The 16878-nt window shown below is 48.8% G+C and overlaps 1 protein-coding gene across 5 annotated transcripts in view; it reads right to left on the reverse strand.

The window, feature by feature from the left end:
• The window catches only part of ipo11 (importin 11), an 878696-nt gene that overhangs the window by 673974 nt on the left and 187844 nt on the right, over nt 1-16878 (reverse strand). The gene's annotated exons all lie outside the window — the stretch shown is intronic.

Consider the following 16878-nt stretch of genomic DNA (forward strand, 5'->3'; position numbering starts at 1 on the left):
GAGAAGGCTCTCACTGTCCACCCTATCCAACCCCCTAATCATTTTGTATGCCTCTAATAAGTCTCCTCTTAACCTTCTTCTCTCCAACGAAAACAACCTCAAGTCCATCAGCTTTTCCTCATAAGATTTTCCCTCCATACCAGGCAACATCCTGGTAAATCTCCTCTGCACCCGCTCCAAAGCCTCCACGTCCTTCCTATAATGCGGTGACCAGAACTGTACGCAATACTCCAAATGCGGCCGTACCAGAGTTCTGTACAGCTGCAACATGACCTCCTGACTCCGGAACTCAATCCCTCTACCAATAAAGGCCAACACTCCATAGGCCTTCTTCACCACCCTATCAACCTGGGTGACAACTTTCAGGGATCTATGTACATGGACACCTAGATCCCTCTGCTCATCCACACTTTCAAGAACTTTTCCATTAGCCAAATATTCCACATTCCTGTTATTCCTTCCAAAGTGAATCACCTCACACTTCTCTACATTAAACTCCATTTGCCACCTCTCAGCCCAGCTCTGCAGCTTATCTATATCCCTCTGTAACCTGCTACTTCCTTCCACACTATCGACAACACCACCGACTTTAGTATCGTCTGCAAATTTACTCACCCACCCTTCTGCGCCTTCCTCTAGGACATTGATAAAAATGACAAACAGCAACGGCCCCAGAATAGATCCTTGTGGTACTCCACTTGTGACTGAACTCCATTCTGAACATTTCCCATCAACCACCACCCTCTGTCTTCTTTCAGCTAGCCAATTTCTGATCCACATCTCTAAATCACCCTCAATCCCCAGCCTCCGTATTTTCTGCAATAGCCTACCGTGGGGAACCTTATCAAACGCTTTGCTGAAATCCATATACACATCAACTGCTCTACCCTCGTCTACCTGTTCAGTCACCTTCACAAAGAACTCAATAAGGTTTGTGAGGCATGACCTACCCTTCACAAAGCCATGCTGACTATCCCTGATCATATTATTCCTATCTAGATGATTATAAATCTTGTCTCTTATAATCCCCTCCAAGACTTTACCCACTACAGACGTGAGGCTCACCGGTCTATAGTTGCCGGGGTTGTCTCTGCTCCCCTTTTTGAACAAAGGGACCACATTTGCTATCCTCCAGTCCTCTGGCACTATTCCTGTAGCCAATGATGACATAAAAATCAAAGCCAATGATCCAGCAATCTCTTCCCTGGCCTCCCAGAGAATCCTAGGATAAATCCCATCAGGTCCCAGGGACTTATCTATTTTCAGCCTGTCCAGAATTGCCAACACCTCTTCCCTACGTACCTCAATGCCATCTAATCTATTTACCTGGAGCTCAGCATTCTCCTCCACAACATTATCTTTTTCCTGAGTGAATACATCCTCTACTCCTTCAAAAAATCGGCTCATCCTTGCCCTCGTGAGGTGCGCTCTATATACCACCTTCAGCTGTATCAGCCCCAACCTCGCACATGAGGTGGCTCAGCATGTAAATATAATCTATTTAGAGCAGAAAAGCTCCAGGTGTCAGCCATAATGGCTGTGAAAACAAAACTGGACCCAATGCACTGTACAAGAGTAGATACCTTTTTACACCGCTTTTAACATTCAATGAAAACAGAACAGCTAATGTCACAACCTTTGTTCAACCACTTTAAATATTCACTCCCTCCAGTGGCAGGTGTGCATATATGCTGCATAAAGCTTTCTTCAGCAGCACCTTCACCTAAAAGGACATGGGCAGCAGATACATGGGGACATTGGCTCACTGTCTGTGCTGAGTCTGCACATTCTCCCCATGTCTGCGTGGGTTTCCTCCGGGTGCTCCGGTTTCCTCCCACAGTCCAAAGATGTGCAGGTTAGGTGGATTGGCCATGCTAAATTGCCCTTAGTGTCCAAAAATGTTAGATGGGATTACTGGGTTACGGGGATATGGTGGAGGTGTGACCTTAAGTGGGGTGCTCTTTCCAAGGCTCGAATAGCCTCTTTCTGCATTGTAAATTCTACGATTCTATGACACCTACTTGCAAGTTCCCCTTCAAGTCACACATCATCCTAACTTGGAACTATATTGATGTGGAGATATCGGCGTTGGACTGGGGTGAGCACAGTGAAAAGTCTTACAACACCAGGTTAAAGTCCAACAGGTTTGTTTCGAATCACTAGCTTTCGGAGCACTGCTCCTTCCACAGGTGAATGAAGAGGTGGGTTCCAGAAACATAGATAGACAAAGTCAAAGATGCAATACGATAATTTGAATGCGAGTCTTTGCAGGTAATTAAGTCTACAGGTCCAGACGGAGCAACTGGAGAGAGGGATATTCACAGATTAAAGAGGTGTGAATTGTCTCAAGCCAGGACAGTTGGTAGGATTTCGCAAACCCAGGCCAGATGGTGGGGGGTGAATGTAATGCGACATGAATCCAAGGTCCCGGTTGAGGACGTACGCATGTGTGCGGAACTTGGCTATAAGTTTCTGCTCGGCGATTCTGCGTTGTCGCGCGTCCTGAAGGCCGCCTTGGAGAACGCTTACCCGAAGATCAGAGGCTGAATGCCCTTAACTGCTGAAGTGTTTTCCGATTGGAAGGGAACATTCCTGCCTGGCGATTGTTGCTCGACTTTGTCTGTATATACGTTTCTGGAACCCACCTCTTCACTGGGTCAAAAACCTGGAAATTCTTTCCTACAGCAGATGGATGCACCTACACGATATGCACTGCGGTGATTCAGGAATGCAGCTCACTTCTACCTTCACTATTAGGAATGGGCACAAATACTGATCTTGCTATCGACTCTCAAAACTCATGAACAAATATAGAAGACTTACCATACATCTATGCCAAGAGTATAGCTTTATTCATTCTTGAAATTAGGCGTCACTGGAAACGCTGCCATTTATTGCCCATCCTTTGCCCTTGAGAAGCTGGGAACGAGTTTTAATGAACCATTGCAGTCTGTGTGGTGAAACCATTCCCTCATTCTGTTAGGTGAGGAGTTCCAGGATTTAAATCCAGCGAGGATGAACGGACGGTAATATATTTGAAAGCTGGGGTGGTATATGACTTGAAGGGTAAATTGGAGGAAACGGTATTCTCATGAAGTGGCTGCCCTTGGCAGATGGTATTGTTAGTGAGTTTGGATGGTGTTGTCAAAGACTTGGCCACTTGCTATAATTTAGATCCCTGAGACACAGAAGCGTGAGGGAAGCTACTTCCTACATTAAAACAGGCTTTGGATGATGCATCAACACATTTACAATCAAATTGAAATAATGCTTAAAATACTGAAACACACTTCCGGTTGCGGCTATGCGGAGCTAAGCCGCACGATTCGGCAGCTCCCGCGAACACGGACCTTCGGGCTCAATAGAAGAGCCTCAACGGAACTTCTTTTACAGCCAACCCGTGGGGAAGAGAGGAGAGAGGCCCCCTGCTAACTTGTATGGACCGGACCCGCAGCGAAATGGCCAAAAAAGTGGCATTGGAGCAGCGGGAGGAGAGGGAAAACAAGCAAAATGGTGGCTGCCGGGGACAAAGAGGAGATGCAGGAATTCATCAAGCGCTGCTTCGAGGAGCTGCGTAAGGAGATGGTGGCGCCTATGTTGGCAATAATTGAATGGCTTGGGGCAACCCAGAAAGCCCACGAGGTGAAGATCCAGGAGATCCAGGAAAAAGTGAGTGAGAATGAGGACGAGCTCTTGGGCCGGGCGGTGAGAGTGGAGCGGCACGAGGCGCTACACAAGACGTGGGCGGGAAGACTCGAAGACCTGGAGAACAGGTCGAGGAGAAATAATCTGAGGATCCTGGGTCTCCCAGAAGGAGTGGAGAGGGCCGACGCGCGGCATATGCGGGCACAATGATCGGGGCGCTGATGGGCGCGGAGGCCCCCTCCCCCCCGCCCCGAGGTTGCTGGAGCTGGAAGGGGCGCACCGGGTGCTGGCGAGGAAGCCAAGGGCAAATGAGCCGCCAAGGGCGATGGTGGTGAGATTTCACGGTTTACAGACAGAGAGGGGATCTTGAAATGGGCCAAGAAGGAGCGGAGCAGCAAGTGGGACAATGCAGAGATCAGAATATACCCAGACTGGAGCACGGAGGTCGCTAAGCGGAGAGTGGGTTTCCACCGGGCCAAAGCGGTGCTGCATCGGAAAGGAGTAAAATTTGGAATGTTGCAGCCAGCGCGACTGTGGGTTACACATAATGGCCAACACCACTACTTCGAAACGCCCGAAGAGGCGTGCACCTTTATACTAACTGAAAAGTTGGACTCTAATTGAGGGTTTGTGAGGGTGGGGTGTGTTTGAGGGTTGAAGTATGATGGTTGTTGTATATAGGGGGTCAATCACGCGCAGGGAATGTTATATGGGCTGGGGGAGAGAGACAAGGCCGCGACAGGAGCTGCGCCAGAGGGGGCAGGGCAGGCTTTGGAAAGCGCGGGGTTTTTTTCCCGCGCGCGGGAAGAAAGGCGGGAAGGGGAACGAAGGAACGTATATTGATGGGGAGACTCCCATACGGGGGGGTCAAAGGGATGGCGGGGGAAGCCGGGGACAGCAGGTGTCAGCTGACTTACGGGAGTGATATGGGGGGAGCAAAAAAGCTAGACAGGGATCTAGCGGGGGGGGGGAGGGGAGGGGGGGGGGGAAAGATGGGGGGGAAAAGGGTTGCTGCTGCGCTGGCCGAAAGGGAATGGGACACAGAAGAGGTGTTCGGGACGGAGGTCCGCTGGGGGACTGGAGGGTGAGGGAGACGCGGACACGGGATTGGCCCAGAAAAGGAGATGGCTTGTCGGCGGGGTAAGAGCCCCTCCAATCCGGCTGATAACGTGGAACGTGAGGGGCCTGAAAGGGCCGGTGAAGAGGGCTCGAGTGTTCGCGCACTTGAAGGGACTGAAGGCAGACGCGGCTATGCTCCAAGAGACACACCTGAAGGTGGCGGACCAGGTTAGGTTAAGAAGGGGATGGGTAGGACAGGTATTTCACTCGGGACTGGACGCCAAAAATAGAGGGGTGGCAATTCTGGTGGGAAAGCATGTGTCATTTGAGGCCAAGACTATCGTAGTGGATAATGGAGGGAGATATGTGATGCTGAGTGGTAGGTTGCAAGGGACGTGGGTGGTGTTGGTAAATGTATACTTCCCGAACTGGGATGATGCTGGATTCATGAAGCGCATGTTGGGGCGCATTCCGGACCTGGAGGTAGGAGGACTGATAATGGGAGGGGACTTCAATACAGTGCTGGATCCAGCACTAGACCGCTCCAGATCAAGGACGGGAAAGATGCCGGCGGCGGCCAAGGTGCTCAGGGGGTTTATGGATCAGATGGGGGGGTGGACCCATGGAGGTTTGCAAGACCGCAGGCCAAGGAATTTTCTTTCTTTTCCCACGTGCACAAGGCCTACTCCCGGATAGATTTCTTTGTTCTGGGCAGGGCGCTCATCCCGAGGGTGGAGGGGGTGGAGTATTCGGCCATAGCTGTTTCGGACCATGCCCCTCACTGGGTGGAAATGGGGCTGGGAGAGGAGAGGGACCAACGCCCGCGGTGGCGGCTGGACGTGGGACTGCTGGCAGATGAGGTGGTGTGTGGGAAGGTGAGGGGGTGTATCGAAAGGTACTTGGAGGCCAACGACAACGGGGAGGTGCGAGTGGGGGTGGTATGGGAGGCGTTGAAGGCGGTGATCAGGGGAGAGCTAATCTCCATCAGGGCTCATAGGGAGAAGACAGAGGGCACGGAAAGGGAGAGGTTAGTGGGGGAGATTTTGCGAGTGGACAGGAGATATGCAGAGGCCCCGGAGGAAAGATTACTTGGGGAAAGGCGACGGCTGCAGACGGAGTTTGACCTGTTGACCACGGGGAAGGCGGAGGCACAGTGGAGGAAGGCGCAGGGGGCGACCCACGAGTACGGGAAAAGGCCAGTCGGATGCTGGCACACCAGCTCCATAAGAGGACGGCAGCGAGGGAAATAGGGGGAATCAAAGATGGAGGGGGAGCCATGGTTCAGAGTGCAACGAAAATAAACAAGGTATTCAAGGCCTTCTATGAAGAGCTGTACAGATCCCAGCCCCCCCCCCCCCCCCCCCCCGGGGGGGCGGGGAGAAGACGATTCCTAGACCAACTGCGGTTCCCGAGGGCGGAGGAGCAAGAGGCGGCTGGTTTGGGGGCACCAATCGAGTTGGAGGAGCTGAGTAAGGATTGGATTTGTTTATTGTCACGTGTACCGAGGTACAGTGAAAAGTATTTTTCTGCGAGCAGCTCAACAGATCATTAAGTACATGAGAAGAAAAGGGAATAAAAGAAAATACATAATAGGGCAACACAACATATACAATGCAACTACAAAAGCACTGGCATCGGATGAAGCATACAGGGTGTAGTGTTAATGAAATCAGTCCACAAGAGGGTCATTTAGGAGTCTGGTGACAGTGGGGAAGAAGCTGTTTTTGAGTCTGTTCGTGCGTGTTCTCAGATTTCTGTATCTCCTGCCCAATGGAAGAAGTTGGAAGAGTGAGTAAGCCGGGTAGGAGGGATCTTTGATTATACTGCCCGCTTTCTCCAGGCAGCGGGAGGTGTAGATGGAGTCAGTGGATGGGAGGCAGGTTCGTGTGATGGACTGGCCGGTGTTCACGACTCTCTGAAGTTTCTTGCGGTCCTGGGCCGAGCAGTTGCCATACCAGGCTGTGATGCAGCCTGATAGGATGCTTTCTATGGTGCATCTCTAAAAGTTGGTAAGAGTTAATGTGGACATGCCGAATTTCCTTAGTTTCCTGAGGCAGTACAGGCGCTGTTGTGCTTTCTTGGTGGTAGCGTCGACGTGGGTGGACCAGGACAGATTTTTGGAGATGTGCACTCCTAGGAATTTGAAACTGCTAACCATCTCCACCTCGGCCCCGTTGATGCTGACAGGGGCGTGTACAGTACTTCGCTTCCTGAAGTCAATTACCAGCTCTTTAGTTTTGCTGGCATTGAGGGAGAGATTGTTGTCGCTACACCACTCCACTAGGTTCTCTATCTCCCTCCTGTATTCGGACTCATCGTTATTCGAGATCCGGCCCACTATGGTCGTATCGTCAGCAAACTTGTAGATGGAGTTGGAACCAAGTTTTGCCACGCAGTCGTGTGTGTACAGGGAGTAGAGTAGGGGGCTAAGTACGCAGCCTTGCGAGGCGCCGGTGTTGAGGACTATTGTGGAGGAGGTGTTGTTCATTCTTACTGATTGTGGTCTGTTGGTCAGAAAATCGAGGATCCAGTTGCAGAGTGGGGAGCCAAGTCCTAGGTTTTGGAGCTTTGATATGAGCTTGGCTGGGATTATGGTGTTGAAGGCGGAGCTTTAGTCAATAATTGGAGTCTAATGTAGGAGTCCTCGTTTTCGACATGCTCTAGGGATGAGTGTAGGGCCAGGGAAATGGTGTCTGATGTGGACCGGTTGCAGCGGTATGCGAATTGGGGAGTATGCAGGCGGGGAAGGCCCCGGGGCCGGACGGGTTCCCGGTGGAGTTCTACAGAAAGTATGTGGACCTGTTGGCCCCGCTACTAGTGAGGACCTTTAACGAGGCAAGACAGGAGGGGACCCTGCCCCCGACAATGTCGGAGGCGACAATTTCCTTGATTCTGAAGCGAGACAAGGACCCACTGCAATGTGGATCGTACAGGCCGATTTCGCTCCTCAATGTGGACGCTAAGTTATTGGCAAAAGTGCTGGCCACGAGGATTGAGGACTGTGTCCTGGGGGTGATTCATGAGGACCAGACGGGATTCGTAAAGGGCAGGCAATTAAATACTAATGTGCGGCGGCTCTTAAACGTGATAATGATGACATCGGAGGAGGGAGAGGCGGAGATAGTGGCAGCTATGGACGCGGAAAAGGCCTTTGACCGAGTAGAGTGGGAGTACCTCTGGGAGGTGTTGCATAGGTTTGGGTTCAGGGGAGGGTTTATTAGCTGGGTTAAGCTCCTTTACAGCGCCCTGGTGGCAAGTGTGGTGATGAACCGGCGGAGTTCGGAGTACTTTCGGCTGTACCAAGGAACGAGGCAGGGGTGGCCCCTGTCCCCCCTGTTGTTTGCATTGGCGATCGAACCCTTGGCCATATCACTGAGGGAGTCTAATAAATGGAGGGGGGTGGTCCGCGGAGGAGAAGAGCATCGGGTGTCGCTTTACGTGAATGACCTGCTGCTGTACGTGGCGGACCCAATGGAGGGGATGGTGGAGGACATGCAGACTCTGAGGGAGTTTGGGGAGTTCTCGGGCTATAAGCTCAATGTAGGGAAGAGTGAGCTTTATGTATTACAGGCAGGGGACCAAGAAAGAGGGATAGGGGACCTACCGATGAGGAGGGCGGTGGGGAGTATTCGGTATCTGGGGATCCAGATAGCCAGGAGTTGGGGGGCCCTACACAAATTGAATCTGACGAGGTTGGTGGACCAAATGGAGGTGGACTTCAAAAGATGGGACATGTTGCCGCTCTCGTTGGCGGGTAGAGTGCAGTCGGTCAAAATGGTGGTCCTTCCGAGGTTTTTGTTTGTGTTTCAGTGCCTTCCCATCGTAATCACCAAGGGCTTTTTCAAGAGAGTAGGTAGGAGTATTATGGGGTTTGTGTGGGCGAATAAGACCCCGAGGGTAAGGAGAGGGTTCCTGGAACGCAGTAGGGACCGGGGAGGGCTGGCGCTGCCAAACCTAGGGAGCTACTATTGGGCAGCAAATGTGGCGATGATCCGCAAGTGGGTTATGGAGGGAGAGGGGGCGGCATGGAAGGGGATGGAGATGGCGTCCTGTAAAGGAACGAGCTTGGGGGCGTTGGTGACGGCACCGCTGCCGTTCTCGCCATCAAAGTATACCATGAGCCCGGTGGTGGCGGCAACGTTAAGGATCTGGGGCCAGTGGAGACGGCACAGGGGTGCAGTGGGAGCCTCGGTGTGGTCCCCGATCAGGGGTAACCACCGGTTTGTCCCGGGGAAGATGGACGGGGGCGTTCCAGGTCTGGCATCGGGTGGGGATTAGAAGAATGGGGGACCTGTTCATTGACGGGACATTTGCGAGCCTAGGGGCACTGGAGGAGAAGTTTGAGTTACCCCCGGGAAATGCATTTAGATATGTGCAGGTGAGGGCTTTTGTGAGGCGACAGGTCAGGGAATTCCCGTTGCTCCCGGCACAAGAAATTCAAGACAGGGTGATCTCGGGTGTATGGGTCGGGGAGGGCAAGGTTTCGGCAATACGCCAAGAGATGAAAGAAGAGGGGGAAGCCCTAGCAGAAGAGTTGAAGGGTAAATGGGAGGAAGAGCTGGGGGAGGAGATCGAGGAAGGTTTGTGGGCTGATGCCCTGTGTACGGTTAATTCCTCCTCCTCATGTGCCAGGCTCAGCCTGATACAATTTAAGGTGGTTCACAGAGCGCACTTGATGGGGGCGAGGTTGAGTAGGTTCTTTGGGGTAGAGGACAGATGTGGAAGGTGTTCAGGGAGTCCGGCGAACCATGTCCACATGTTTTGGTCATGCCCGGCACTGGAGGGGTTCTGGAGAGGCGTGGCGGGAACAATATCTCAGGTGGTGAAAGTCCGGGTCAAGCCAAGCTGGGGGCTAGCAATATTTGGAGTAGTGGACAAGCTGGGAGTGCAGGAGGCGAAAGAGGCCGGAATTCTGGCCTTTGCGTCCCTAGTAGCCCGGCGAAGGATCTTGCTATTGTAGAAGGAGGCGAAGCCCCCTAGCCTGCAGGCCTGGATAAACGACATGCCTGGGTTCATAAAGCTGGAGATGATTAAGTTTGCCTTGAGAGGGTCTGCGCAGGGGTTCTACAGGCGGTGGCAACCGTTCCTAGACTATCTCGCGGAGCGTTAGAGGAAGGTCGGTCAGCAGCAGCAGCAATACTTTTCTTCCCTTTTTAGTATTTAGATCACCAATTTATCACAAAAGTAAATATACTCGGTGCTGAATATTAACAGTTAAAGTTAAATGCAGAAAATATCAGGCGAGGATATGAGATTTTTATATTATTTACAGGTATTCTGTCAACCTAAGAGAGAATGTGCCAACATTGTGTGGGCTCAGAAGCAACTCGCCACCCTTCACAGGAATGGTGCAACAGTTAATTGTATTTTGCATTATTAGTCAAAGATTCATCTCCAAATTACTCGTTACTCCGAATCACTCTGCACCAGAATTCCATTATTCATGAGTGAATGCTTTCACATAAACTTAACATTAAGTCATGGCTTTTGTTTTAATAGCTAAACCAAAATGAAGCCTTTCTTCCCCATTTACACAAGTAACAATAATTTATTTCTCACACAGATAATGAGGAAAGTCTGAAATTTAAGTTCATCCCAAGAATTGTGTAAGTGCAAAAGTCATTTGAAACAACTCCAATAAATCAGTGAAACAAAGTTAACATCCAAACAACATGTATTTATATAGCACTTTGAGGTTTGCAAAGCCACCTCATAGGAGCAACTATGAAAGTGTCGGATTGCCACTCTGTGCCCAAGTCCATACACGACATTTCTTCTCAGCCTGTCACGTCCGACTTTCCAACTGTCTCTGAAGCCCAGTGCCAAAGTGTAGGAGAGTCAAATTGAAGGGGGATATGCCTCTTTCTTTTATAGCACTAGCTAATGTAAACCAGTTTAAAAGTGAAATTGACAGACATGGGAGAAGTGGATAGGATTTGGGGATGGGGTAGCGAGTCACACATGGGGTGTCGGACATCGGGAGGAATCGGACAATGCAGCAGGGGAGGGGAGGAGGGTGGTCAGATGTCTTGTCGACAGCGGGAGATGGGGCCTGTCTGGTGAGGGGGTGGGGGAGTCTGGACAGTAGGGCACGAGGATGTCACATTGATTGGAAAGCACATGGCTATTGAGGAATTTGAATAAAAGAATGTAAATCATATAATCAAGGTGTTGCCAGACCAAAAGCTAATGTAGGTCAGGAAAAAGGGACTTGAGAGCAAGCTACATTTTGGCAGCATGATAACACAGTGGTTAGCACGGTTGCTTCACTGCGCCAGGGTCCCAGGTTCGATTCCCGGATTGGGTCACTGTCTGTGCGGAGTCTGCATGTTTTCCCCATGTCTGCATGGGTTCCCTCCAGGTGCTCCGGTTTCCTCCCACAGTCCAAAGATGTGCAGGTTAGGTGGATTGACTATTCTAAATTGCTCTTAGTGTCCAAAAGGTTAGGTGGGGTTATGGGGATAGGGTGGTGTTGTGAGCTTAGGTCGGGTGCTCTTTCCAAGAGCCGGTGCAGATTCGATGGGCCAAATGGCCTCCTTCTGCACTGTAAATTCTATGATTCTATGATTTTGTGTGAGCTCCACTTCACGGACATGAATGGTGGAAGCCCAGTCAGGAGAGCACCCGACTAAGTCAAGTACAGAGGGAACAATAACACTCATGAAGATTTCAGCAGCAGATGAGCTGAAGCAAAGGCGAAGTGATGTTATAGAGATGGAAGTAGGTGATCTTGGTGGCAGAAAGAATATCAAGTGAAATGCTAAATTCAGGGTCAAATACGTTACCAAGGTTGCAAAGAGTCTGGAATAAAAACAAAAAATGCTGGAAGTACTCAGCAAATCAGGCAATAGTCTGCTTCAACCTCAGACAATGGCCAGAAAGAGGGATACACGCAACAGTTAGGGAACAGACATTGTGGCAGGGTTGTGAAGACAATAGCATTGTTCTCAATTATATAACTGAAGGAAATTTCTGCACATATCAAAAAGGATTATAACAATATCCAATCTAGCCATGCATCAAAATAAGCCTACAGTTACCACTGAGGAAATACATCCTGCGGGTAATAATTTTAACATAAGGTGAAGCTGAGCACAAAGCACTCATGAGCTAATAAAAGCTATGATGTGCGCACATCTTTCCATTCGTTACTGCCATTAGGTTCACTGATGTGTAAATAATGTTAAGTAAGGTCTCCATAAAGAATTCATGTTAAAATGTCAATTTTTAAAATCTGTGCAGAAGACGGACTACATTTTTCTAAATCAGCTTCAACAACAGCAGATACAATACTCATTTTGTATCTTTTTATGCAACTAGCTGCTAATTCCTGTGCAAGTCTGAGACCTAAATGTGAAATTCCAAACATGACTATACTCCACAATTAGTGATACCCTCAAGATAGGAGCAATTCATTGCAATTCTGCTGCACATAAAACCATTGATTTGCTCAAATTATGAAGTTTCAAATTTAGGTGACTGCAACATGTATTAAATTTTGAACATAAAATTATATTAATTATACAGCACTTCCTGGGATAAGGAAATGGAACAATCGATCACTTATTTCAAGACAACATTATGAATGGGTGGTGAGCAGTTTGATCATCTCTCATCCGGAAACAAACCCAAATAAAATTACACTGACCAATTTAGTTTTTTATTCAATCAAGGGATTTGAGCACAAACATAGCCTGTACTGCCCATCCCTAATTGCCCTCGAGAAGGTGATAAGTCTTAAACCTTCTTGAACCACTGCTGGTGAGCCTCCCACATTTTATCATCCATAAACTGGAGGTCAACCAAACTTCAGCTGCCCATCCTTAACCACTGCAAATGTTGTTTACCGATCACCCTGTGCTCACCTATCACTCTGTGCTCACTGACCTACATTGGTTCCTGGTTAAATAACAGCTCCATTTTAAAATTTTCATCCTTGTTTTTCATCCTTTGTGGCCCAGCCTCTTCCTACCTCCAGAACCTTTGTGAGCGTCACAACACTCCAAGACAAGTGCACTCCTTAGATTCTGGCTTCTTGAACATTCCCAATCATAATCACTCTACTATTGGTGACCATGCCTTCAGCTGCTATTGTCCTAAGCTCAGGAATTCTCTCCCTAAACCTCTCTATCTTGCTTTTCGTCTTTTAAGATGATCCTTAAAACCTACTTCTTTGTTGGGTTTTTTTGTCATCTGACATAATACCTTCTTCTGTGGCTTGTTATTATTCTCTGCTTTATAATGTTCTCAAAGCACCTTGGACATTTGATTGCTTTAGAGACACCCTATAAATATAAATTGCTGTCGTGTACATGAGACCTTTGAATCACTGTTATGGATTTCTCCAACAGATGGTGGTAGCCACAATCTCCAAACTAATTTTCGGTATGTTTATAAAATTCATATTTTTGCTTCTTTTTGCAAAGTTTGCTGAAGCAAAAATAAAAATTATGTCTTCAGTCAATGCTATTGTTAATGCTAATTTCAATTATGCAGCTGTGTTGAACTTTCCTTGCTGGTCAATAAAGTTCAGCAGCTTTAAAGAATATAGGGATTAGGGCACAGGTCGAGGAAAGGCCTACTACCCAGCACTTTGTAACCAAGTTTGGCACACAAAAGTTCAGTAAAACTATCCCCCGTCCCTAAACTCACACAGACTCGTTCAAGAGAGGAAGGCAATCAAGCCAAAAGTCTCAAATGGCTTTCTCACCAATCTTGGGGAGTCTTGGCTGATTGGGGGTAGAGAGAAAAAGAGAGACCTGGAATGTAGATGCCATCAGCAGGGAGAAATAGGAATACAAAAGCTGCACAATTGTGCTTATGAACGACACTCTCTCAAAGTTAACTGCCAATCACCTGATTTCCGCCAGGTTAGCAGTCATGTTCAGGGATATCCCACCTGCTGCCTTCAGCTCCAAACCAGATTCAGTCTCGGGATTGTCCACAGAATCTAAGCTTTATGACCTTCACATGCCGCATTCAATCCCCCCCTCACCCAGCAGCTCATGCTCTAGGTCCATGTCTGACAAAGTCATCAACACATTGCAGTCGACAAGGCGGCAAACTGCACACAAATCCCCCACTATCAGGATCAACAGCAACTTTGTTCCCTTTCTGTTGTTGCATTTGCAACTTCAGAATTGCACTATGTTCTTTTAAAAATATTTAAAGTGCAATATATTTCATAATACCCTTTTTAAAAAAATCTTTTTATTGGCTTTTCTCATATTTATAAACAGTTGTTACTTATATACATTACATTTTTCTTGCCCACGCTAATTTGCTTTGTTTTACAGAGAGGTTTGTTTTGTCCTTCACTTGACTAACTGTATGTACATTTTGCTGACCTCTGGATCGGTCTATGGTATCCCCCCCGCCGGTTGCGCAGTCCTTTGGTTCTTCTTTTTTTTTTCTTCCCTGGCTTACTCCTCGTTGCTGGCCTCAAACAGGTTTTGGAACAGGCCGACGAACTGCCCCCAGGTATCCAGGAAGCATTCCTCTGACCCTGGGATGGCGCACTTCATCTTCTCCAGGTGGAGAAATTCCGAGAGGTCAGCGAGCCAGTCTGCAGCTTTGGGCGGTGCTGCCGATCGCCAGCCGAGCAGGATTCTCTGGCGTGCGATTAGGGAAGCGAAAGCAAGGGCGTTGGCCCTCTTCCCCATGTGTAGCTCTGGTTGCTCCGATACCCCAAAGATTGCCACTTTTGGGCATGGCTTCACCCTCACCCCCACAACCTTGGACATTGCCTCAGAGAAGGCTGTCCAGAACCCAGCAAGCTTGGGGCAAGCCCAAAACATGTGGGTGTGGTTGGCCGGGCCCCTCTGGCACCGTTCACATATGTCCTCCACCTCCGGGAGAACCTGCTCATTCGGGTTCTGGTCAGGTGCGCTCTAGCACCACTTTAAGCTGCATTAAGCTTAGCCTTGCGCAGGAGGAGGTGGAGTTCACCCTGTTCAGTGCTTCACTCCAGAGTCCCATCCCACCTCTGTCCCCAGTTCGTCCTCCCATTTTTGTCTGTGGTGTTTGGGCTCTATCCAGTAGCTGTCCGTATATTTTCCCACATAGCCACCCCTTCTCGCTGCTTGTGCCTATCAGGTCCTCTAGTAGTGTGCTTTCTGGGCCCCCTGGGTACCCTACTGTCTCTTTGCGGAGGAAGTGCTTTATTTGGAGGTGTCTCCATTCCTGTCCTCTTGATACGTTTCCACTTCCTCGTCAGTTCATCCAGTGTCGCCAGTCTGTGCCCTTCGTAGAAGTCCCCGACAGTCAGTGTGCCCCCGTCCCGCCTCCATCTTTTGAAGCTGGTATCTAGCATGGCTGGGGGGAATCGGAAATTGCCGCAGATGGGGGTCATAAGAGACATTTTGGTTATCCCGGAGTGCTGTCTCAACTGGGTCCACGTTCACAGCGTGGCCGCTACCACTGGGCACGTTGTGTACCTTGTTGAGGCGGATGGGAGTGTTGTTGTGGCCAGGGCCCGCAGGGTTGTTCCTTTACAGGATGCCTCCTCCATTTGTACCCAATCTGTGTCGGGTTCTTGTACCCATTCCCTCACTTTTTCTGCCGTTGCTACCCAGTGATAGTATTGTAGGTTCGGTAGAGCCAGGGCCCCTCTGACTTTCCCTCTTTGCAGTGTCAGTTTGGGAATTCTCGGGTTCTTGCCCCCCCTCCCCACACAAACGCCATGATTAGCCTGTCTATGTTTTGGAAAAAGGCCTTGGAGATGAAGATCGGGATGGATCTAAACAGTAACTTCATTGAAGCCTACTTGTGACAATAAGTGATTATTATTATTGTAGAATGTTGTTCGAGCCCTTGGCCTTTGCTCTATTCAGTGTCTTCAGCCACTTCTTGATATCATGTGGAGTGAACCGAATTAGCTGAAGACTAGCATCTTTGATTTTGGGGACCTCAGGAGGAGAAAGTGATGAATCATTAACTTGGCCTTTCTTGCTGAAAGTAGTTGACTACTTTCAGCCTCATCTTTTCCACCAACACGCTGGGTTTTCCCCATCATTGAGCACAGTGATGTTTGTCCCCTCCAGTCATGTGTTCATACTCTATCTACAACTGGAAGTGGCACAACTGCAGAGCTTTCATTTGATCTGTTAGCCGTGGGAGCACTTCACTATCTTTCGCAAGCTGCTTCCACTGTTGAGCATGCATGTGGCCCTGTTTCGTAGCTTCATCAGAATGGCATTTAATTTTTAGGTATGAGCGATGCTGCTCCTGCACTCCTCAATGAACTAGCATTGGTCCACCTGTGTGATGGTAATAGTAGAGTGAGGAATGTGCCAAACCATGATTGTGGTTAAATAGCTGCTGCTAATGGCCCACAATGCCTCATGACTGTCCAGTTCTGAATGGCTAAATTTGTGTTGAGTCTATCCCATTTAGCATGAAGGTTGTGCCAGTGGCTCAATGGAAAGTATCTTCAGGGTGAAGACAGGGCTTCCTCTTCAGGAAGACTCTTCAATGGTCACTCCTACCAATACTGTCATGGGCAGATGCAACAGATAGATTGGAGGGGGCGAGGTCAAGCAGGTTTCTTAGATTTGATTATTCTCTCACCACCTGTTGCAAGCCCATTATGGCACAAATGTCCCTCAGGGTCTGACTAGTTAGCTCAGCAGTAGTGCACCAAGGCACTCTTGGGGTGGGTACTGAAGGCCCCCAGTCAGAGTGCAGTCTGTGCCCTTGCCACCCTCCAAGCAGTGTTCAATATGGAGGAGTACCGATTCATCAGCTGAGGAAGAGCAATAGATGCGATGTGAATCAGAATGTTTGTTTTTTTAACAATAATCCAGCAGTTTCATGGTCACCATTTCTGCAATTAGTTTTTCACTCCAGGTGTATTAATTAATCAATCTTAAATTTCCCTGGCTGCCCTGGTGGAATTTGAACTCATATCTCCAAAGCATTAGTCCGGCTTTAAGGATTACTAATCCAGTATCATCAGGACACTACCATTCCTGGTGAAAGCAAAGGCATCCACATCAAAGATTAGCCTGCAATTCAATCAATCAGCCAGGTTCACTGAATTAATCATATCATTAAAGCATCTAAAGTTGACCTTTTAACACCTTTTTAATGTGATGTCACATGTTCTACCCACTCAAGGTGTGGATTTGGGAGATTGGGTATGGTGCCCCAATTAATTTCTGCAAGCAAAAGAAA

This window comes from Scyliorhinus torazame, chromosome 3, assembly GCF_047496885.1.
Source record: "Scyliorhinus torazame isolate Kashiwa2021f chromosome 3, sScyTor2.1, whole genome shotgun sequence".
NCBI lineage: Eukaryota > Metazoa > Chordata > Chondrichthyes > Carcharhiniformes > Scyliorhinidae > Scyliorhinus > Scyliorhinus torazame.